General features: G+C 35.6%; 2 non-coding genes across 2 annotated transcripts; both read left to right on the top strand.

Moving 5' to 3' along the window:
• Nucleotides 1-364: 364 nt before the first annotated feature.
• LOC115483122 lies at nt 365-543 on the top strand. The gene has a single exon (XR_003944252.1). It is a non-coding gene; the product is annotated as a 5.8S ribosomal RNA (ribosomal RNA).
• A 397-nt stretch (nt 544-940) lies between these two features.
• Nucleotides 941-4,901, top strand: LOC115483121. The gene has a single exon (XR_003944251.1). It is a non-coding gene; the product is annotated as a large subunit ribosomal RNA (ribosomal RNA).
• Nucleotides 4,902-7,737: the final 2,836 nt, after the last annotated feature.

The following is a 7,737-nucleotide window of genomic DNA, read 5'->3' on the forward strand; positions in this document are numbered from 1 at the left end:
GATGTGGAAATAAATTGCGTGTATATGGACCATAGTATACATGCGTTGCACAGACGTATTGCTCATTATCTAATTTGCATACGTTATATAAACGCAACAACCTGAATATATAATGTTGTACCTGATTTCAGGTTAACGTTTTACATATATCTGTAAAAATGTTTATTATTAGTAATTATATGAAGTTTTTTGTCATGTACCACGTTTTTAAAGATTATGTAAAACTAAGACATTTCGCAACATTGTTCAGGTATAAAAACATTTTTATTGAAGGAATTGATATATGCCAGTTAAATGGTGTATTTTTAATTTCTTTCAATAAACATATTTATGACGTAATGAAATAAACCAATATAAATTTTATCACTCTAAGCGGTGGATCACTCGGCTCATGGGTCGATGAAGAACGCAGCAAACTGTGCGTCATCGTGTGAACTGCAGGACACATGAACATCGACATTTTGAACGCATATCGCAGTCCATGCTGTTATGTACTTTAATTAATTTTATAGTGCTGCTTGGACTACATATGGTTGAGGGTTGTAAGACTATGCTAATTAAGTTGTTTGAAAATTTTTTTGAAATTTTCGAGCATATGGTATATTATTGGATATTTTTTAATGTGTATGTGTCTGAAGGGAGGCATACATTTGTAAAATAATATTCATAATATTAAAATATTTAAATGGAAGGTACTATATCTCATTGTATATTTTGTATGAGAAAATTGAAGATATATATTTCTTTTTTCAAATCAAATAATACTGAGGAAGGTCTAGCATAAAAGAAAAATTTTAATTTTTTTTTCATCTAGAATTGCCTCTTATTAATGATGCGTTAAAAAGAATTGTTGTAAATATTATAGATCTTCAAAATGTATAATTAGTAGAATCCATTATATTGAACAAAATAATATTTGTTCGATTAACATTGTTTTATACAACCTCAACTCATATGGGACTACCCCCTGAATTTAAGCATATTAATTAGGGGAGGAAAAGAAACTAACAAGGATTTTCTTAGTAGCGGCGAGCGAAAAGAAATCAGTTCAGCACTAAGTCACTTTGTCTATATGGCAAATGTGAGATGCAGTGTATGGAACATCAATATTCTAGTATGAGAAATTAACGATTTAAGTCCTTCTTAAATGAGGCCATTTACCCACAGAGGGTGCCAGGCCCGTATAACGTTAATGATTACTAGATGGTGTTTCCAAAGAGTCGTGTTGCTTGATAGTGCAGCACTAAGTGGGTGGTAAACTCCATCTAAAACTAAATATAACCATGAGACCGATAGTAAACAAGTACCGTGAGGGAAAGTTGAAAAGAACTCTGAATAGAGAGTTAAATAGTACGTGAAACTGCTTAGAGGTTAAGCCCGATGAACCTGAATATCCGTTATGGAAAATTCATCATTAGAATTGTAATGTTTAAAAAATATTATAATAATAGTGTGCATTTTTTCCATATAAGGACATTGTAATCTATTAGCATATTAATTTATCATACATTTATGTCATTTTGTTTGTTTCAATTAAAGTGCTTGCATTTTAACATGAAATAAAAGTTGTAATATTGATAAAGTGCTGATAGATTTATAAGATTACAGTGCGTTAATTTTTCGGAATTATATAATGGCATGATTATCATTGATTTTTATGTTTATTATATGCACTTGTATGATTAACAATGCGAAAGATTCAGGATACCTTCGGGACCCGTCTTGAAACACGGACCAAGGAGTCTAACATATGTGCAAGTTATTGGGATATAAACCTAATAGCGTAATTAACTTGACTAATAATGGGATTAGTTTTTTAACTATTTATAGTTAATTAACACAATCCCGGGGCGTTCTATATAGTTATGTATAATGATATTTATATTATTTATGCCTCTAACTAGAACGTACCTTGAGCATATATGCTGTGACCCGAAAGATGGTGAACTATACTTGATCAGGTTGAAGTCAGGGGAAACCCTGATGGAAGACCGAAACAGTTCTGACGTGCAAATCGATTGTCAGAATTGAGTATAGGGGCGAAAGACCAATCGAACCATCTAGTAGCTGGTTCCTTCCGAAGTTTCCCTCAGGATAGCTGGTGCATATAAATATTATATAAAATAATCTTATCTGGTAAAGCGAATGATTAGAGGCCTTAGGGTCGAAACGATCTTAACCTATTCTCAAACTTTAAATGGGTAAGAACCTTAACTTTCTTGATATGAAGTTTAAGGTTATGATATAATGTGCCCAGTGGGCCACTTTTGGTAAGCAGAACTGGCGCTGTGGGATGAACCAAACGTAATGTTACGGTGCCCAAATTAACAACTCATACAGAAACCATGAAAGGCGTTGGTTGCTTAAAACAGCAGGACGGTGATCATGGAAGTCGAAATCCGCTAAGGAGTGTGTAACAACTCACCTGCCGAAGCAACTAGCCCTTAAAATGGATGGCGCTTAAGTTGTATACCTATACATTACCGCTAAAGTAGATGATTTATATTACTTGTAATATAAATTTTGAAACTTTAGTGAGTAGGAAGGTACAATGGTGTGCATAGAAGTGTTTGGCGTAAGCCTGCATGGAGCCGCTATTGGTACAGATCTTGGTGGTAGTAGCAAATAATCGAATGAGACCTTGGAGGACTGAAGTGGAGAAGGGTTTCGTGTGAACAGTGGTTGATCACGAGTTAGTCGGTCCTAAGTTCAAGGCGAAAGCCGAAAATTTTCAAGTAAAGAAAAATCAGAATCAATGTGCCTATATACCGATTTTTATACACTTGAATAATTTTGAACGAAAGGGAATACGGTTCCAATTCCGTAACCTGTTGAGTATCCGTTTGTTATTAAATATGGGCCTCGTGCTCATCCTGGCAACAGGAACGACCATAAAGAAGCCGTCGAGAGATATCGGAAGAGTTTTCTTTTCTGTTTTATAGCCGTACTACCATGGAAGTCTTTCGCAGAGAGATATGGTAGATGGGCTAGAAGAGCATGACATATACTGTTGTGTCGATATTTTCTCCTCGGACCTTGAAAATTTATGGTGGGGATACGCAAACTTCTCAACAGGCCGTACCAATATCCGCAGCTGGTCTCCAAGGTGAAGAGTCTCTAGTCGATAGAATAATGTAGGTAAGGGAAGTCGGCAAATTAGATCCGTAACTTCGGGATAAGGATTGGCTCTGAAGATTGAGATAGTCGGGCTTGATTGGGAAACAATAACATGGTTTATGTGCTCGTTCTGGGTAAATAGAGTTTCTATCATTTTTATGGTAGTTTCTTGTTCCCCGGATAGTTTAGTTACGTAGCCAATTGTGGAACTTTCTTGCTAAAATTTTTAAGAATACTAGTCGGGCAACCGATTAGTTCTTTTAAATTATAACGATTATCAATTAACAATCAATTCAGAACTGGCACGGACTTGGGGAATCCGACTGTCTAATTAAAACAAAGCATTGTGATGGCCCTAGCGGGTGTTGACACAATGTGATTTCTGCCCAGTGCTCTGAATGTCAAAGTGAAGAAATTCAAGTAAGCGCGGGTCAACGGCGGGAGTAACTATGACTCTCTTAAGGTAGCCAAATGCCTCGTCATCTAATTAGTGACGCGCATGAATGGATTAACGAGATTCCTACTGTCCCTATCTACTATCTAGCGAAACCACAGCCAAGGGAACGGGCTTGGAATAATTAGCGGGGAAAGAAGACCCTTTTGAGCTTGACTCTAATCTGGCAGTGTAAGGAGACATAAGAGGTGTAGAATAAGTGGGAGATATTAAGCTTCGGTTTAGTATCAACAATGAAATACCACTACTCTTATTGTTTCCTTACTTACTTGATTAAGTGGAACGTGTATCATTTCCTAGCCATTATACGGATATATTTATTATGTCTTATGGTATTGGGTTTTGATGCAAGCTTCTTGATCAAAGTATCACGAGTTTGTTATATAATCGCAAACAAATTCTTTAAAGAGAAAATGCAGTTATGTATTTTTGATTTAATAATTTGGTATAACTCCAATTACTCAGGTATGATCCAATTCAAGGACATTGCCAGGTAGGGAGTTTGACTGGGGCGGTACATCTCTCAAATAATAACGGAGGTGTCCCAAGGCCAGCTCAGTGCGGACAGAAACCACACATAGAGCAAAAGGGCAAATGCTGACTTGATCTCGGTGTTCAGTACACACAGGGACAGCAAAAGCTCGGCCTATCGATCCTTTTGGTTTAAAGAGTTTTTAACAAGAGGTGTCAGAAAAGTTACCATAGGGATAACTGGCTTGTGGCGGCCAAGCGTTCATAGCGACGTCGCTTTTTGATCCTTCGATGTCGGCTCTTCCTATCATTGTGAAGCAAAATTCACCAAGCGTTGGATTGTTCACCCATGCAAGGGAACGTGAGCTGGGTTTAGACCGTCGTGAGACAGGTTAGTTTTACCCTACTAATGACAAAACGTTGTTGCGACAGCATTCCTGCGTAGTACGAGAGGAACCGCAGGTACGGACCAATGGCACAATACTTGTTCGAGCGAACAGTGGTATGACGCTACGTCCGTTGGATTATGCCTGAACGCCTCTAAGGTCGTATCCGTGCTGGACTGCAATGATAAATAAGGGGCAATTTGCATTGTATGGCTTCTAAACCATTAAAAGTTTATAATTCATTTTATAAACGACAATGGATGTGATGCCAATGTTATATATAACATAGTAAATTGGGAGGATCTTCGATCACCTGATGCCGCGCTAGTTATATTTTAAAACATTATTTAATACAATGACAAAGCCTGGAATCAATTGTAAACGACTTTTGTAACAGGCAAGGTGTTGTAAGTGGTTGAGCAGCTGCCATACTGCGATCCACTGAAGCTTATCCTTTGCTTGATATGATTCGATATCAAAAAAACAAACACTCATATATACATATCGTAGTTGTGTGTATATATATGCTTTTAAATATAGTAGTTATTTGGTTTGCTATTGTATTGAAAGTATATGTATATGCATTTTCTACTTTATGTCTTATGAGAGCTGTATTTTTGTAACAAAAATGGAATTGACGGAAGGAACATATATTATAATATGAATGTTTTTATATCTATTTATATGTATATATAATATATATGTGTATATCTATATACCTTTATATCTATATATATATATATAAATATATGTTTGAATAATTATATTATTTGTGTGTATATAATATATATATGTTTATTTGGATATTATATAAAAAATATTATATATAAATAAACATGTATATATGAAAGCCCTATGGGAGATACTTAATTTTCAAATATGTATAAGAGATCTCAAAGCTGATGGAGAGAACTCAAAATATTTGAGTAATTGAAGTTGGTGGAGGGAACTCATATATCATATCAATCGATGCAAAAAAACAATTTGGAACTTAGGTTTCAATTAAAGAAATCCAATGGAATTGACGGAAAGATGTATATAAAATCATATATGTCTTAATTATAATTATATATAATGGCACTCCAGTCGAGTGGTACGCTGTAAGATTCTAATGCTGTATCTGCTAGTCCGGTTATTTTGTTTCTTATTGTATGAAGGATGCCGAAATATCTAGGGCTGCCTTCCTGTCCTGTATAAATTTCCATTATTCTGTCAACACTCTTCTTCCAGGAGCTAAACTCAGCTGGATTTCCATTGAATTCTCTTAAACCTTTGACTATATCTGGAACCTTGTCTAATTCGGATATTCTATTACTATATTCAGGTCTGATTGATACGTCAGGGGCGTCGAAAGGGCTTGGTCTGATTGATTCAGCTGTATTGTTTATTGCTAGAGTCTCGATGACAATATTCGAAATTAATTGTGTTAATTGGTCTATATTCATTTGGGTGTTATTGGGGGGTGCTGATCTGGAGGATGACGCATCATCGGACAACAATGTGGTCTTATTAAGTTACTTGGGTTTGCCATGATTAACTGTTATTATAATTTTCTTTTTTCCGTTTATGATCACTTATTTCATCTATTCTTTGAAACAAAATATTTACTTTTTTAATTCAGGTTTTGATTACTTAATTGATCTATTCTTTGAAACAAAATGTTTACTTTTTTTTTTTAATTCAGTTTTTGATTACTTAATTGATATATTCTTTGAAACACAATTTTTTTTTTTTTTTTACAATTTTTTATTTTAACTTACAATATAATAGCAGCTATGGTCATCCTCTGCGGAAGGTCGAATGTCTCCTTTTTGGGTGTCTTGATGTCCTACTCAGGTTTCGAGGTCTTCACTTCATCCAGTGGGTGGCTAGGAGCGGGTTTTGTAGCCTTGACGGTTGCTGCTTGGCACGTAATAATTCAGTTATTTTTGTGCTTTTTATTTTACACTTAATAATTGTTTTATTGTCGTGCTTAATTTTGTTAATAATTTCACAGCCACAAATGAATTTATGGGAGTTTCACTGTGAGAATTATTTGAACCAGCGACGGTATCAACGTATAAACACTTGGGCTATATTGTTATACCGATTACGCACTTAGAAACTGGGTATTCTATTGTACGCGCTGGTCCCTTCTCGGGCGCCAGTTAAAAAAACGTTTTGTTTCGATTACTTTGTCGCAGCAAAGCGACTTATTTATTCGATTATCAAAATGAAAACTAAAACTCTATTACACTGTTAGGTGGCTTAAATATCGACTACAGCGGATGCGCCAGCGGTTGCACCAGCGGTTGCGCGTGTTGCTCTCGTAACCATAATTCTTAAGAATTGTTTTGCTGCTTGGAGCGGATGCAATGCAGACCGTAGGTCAGTATTTTTGGCGCAGCGCGTGTTGCAGGGCGTTGAACTGCTTTTGACTTTGCTTACGTTAACTCTTCCACCCTCAATTTGACAGTTTTCCTCAAGTGTCGGAAAAACGGGATGTTGGTGATTTGAAGATTTGGAAGATGTTCGAAAGTGTTGGTGATTGGGTGATTGACGGTGTTTGGAACTTCGGAAGCGATTTGTAGGATTACTTCTTTTTTGTTAGCTCGCCTTTTTGAGACTAACACTACAAGCAATGCTAATAGACCAATGCTGTTGGTAGCGGAGTGGGTTTGTAACAGATTTAAGTGCTTGGTGTTATTTATTTGAAGATTATGTAATGTTTTTAGACTGAGGCGTTTTTAGACAAGCGTTTGGCCTCGGATACCGATATTTGTATAATCGGGGTTTTGGGGTTGATTAGTGTTTCTTTTGTATTGGAGAATATTCGGTCATCGATCGTGATAGAGCAGTTGTGGTATTTTATAAGTAAAGTGCCTTGGACAATTTGATCAGTGTCCTCCCACTTTATTCTGCCTTGGAAGTTGTTAAGTAGTATGATGACTTCTTGGATATCTTCTAAGCTTTCGATGTGGTCTGCGTTGCTGTAGTCGCATTTTGCATCTTCTCCTAACATTAATTTGGGTATGCAATCGTTTTCTCTTAAATCTATTAAATCTTTTTGATTACAAATTTTTATGTTGCTATAAGTTTTACAGCTGTTTCTTAATCCTAACATTGTGTTTTTATATTTGAAAATTTCTTTGAATTGTAAGTTTACAATTGTATTGTCTTTAATTACAGGTCTAATAATTATATTCTCATAATTTATATTTTCTAGATTAGGAATTTTGACAACATATAAGATGATGGTATTATTATGTAAGACGGATACGTCTGCTAACTCTAGCATCTCTTCTATTGTTAGATCTATTTCAGCTTTAT

This window comes from Drosophila hydei, unplaced genomic scaffold, assembly GCF_003285905.1.
Source record: "Drosophila hydei strain 15085-1641.00,03,60 unplaced genomic scaffold, DhydRS2 tig00000463-arrow-arrow-pilon, whole genome shotgun sequence".
Classification (NCBI taxonomy): Eukaryota; Metazoa; Arthropoda; class Insecta; order Diptera; family Drosophilidae; genus Drosophila; species Drosophila hydei.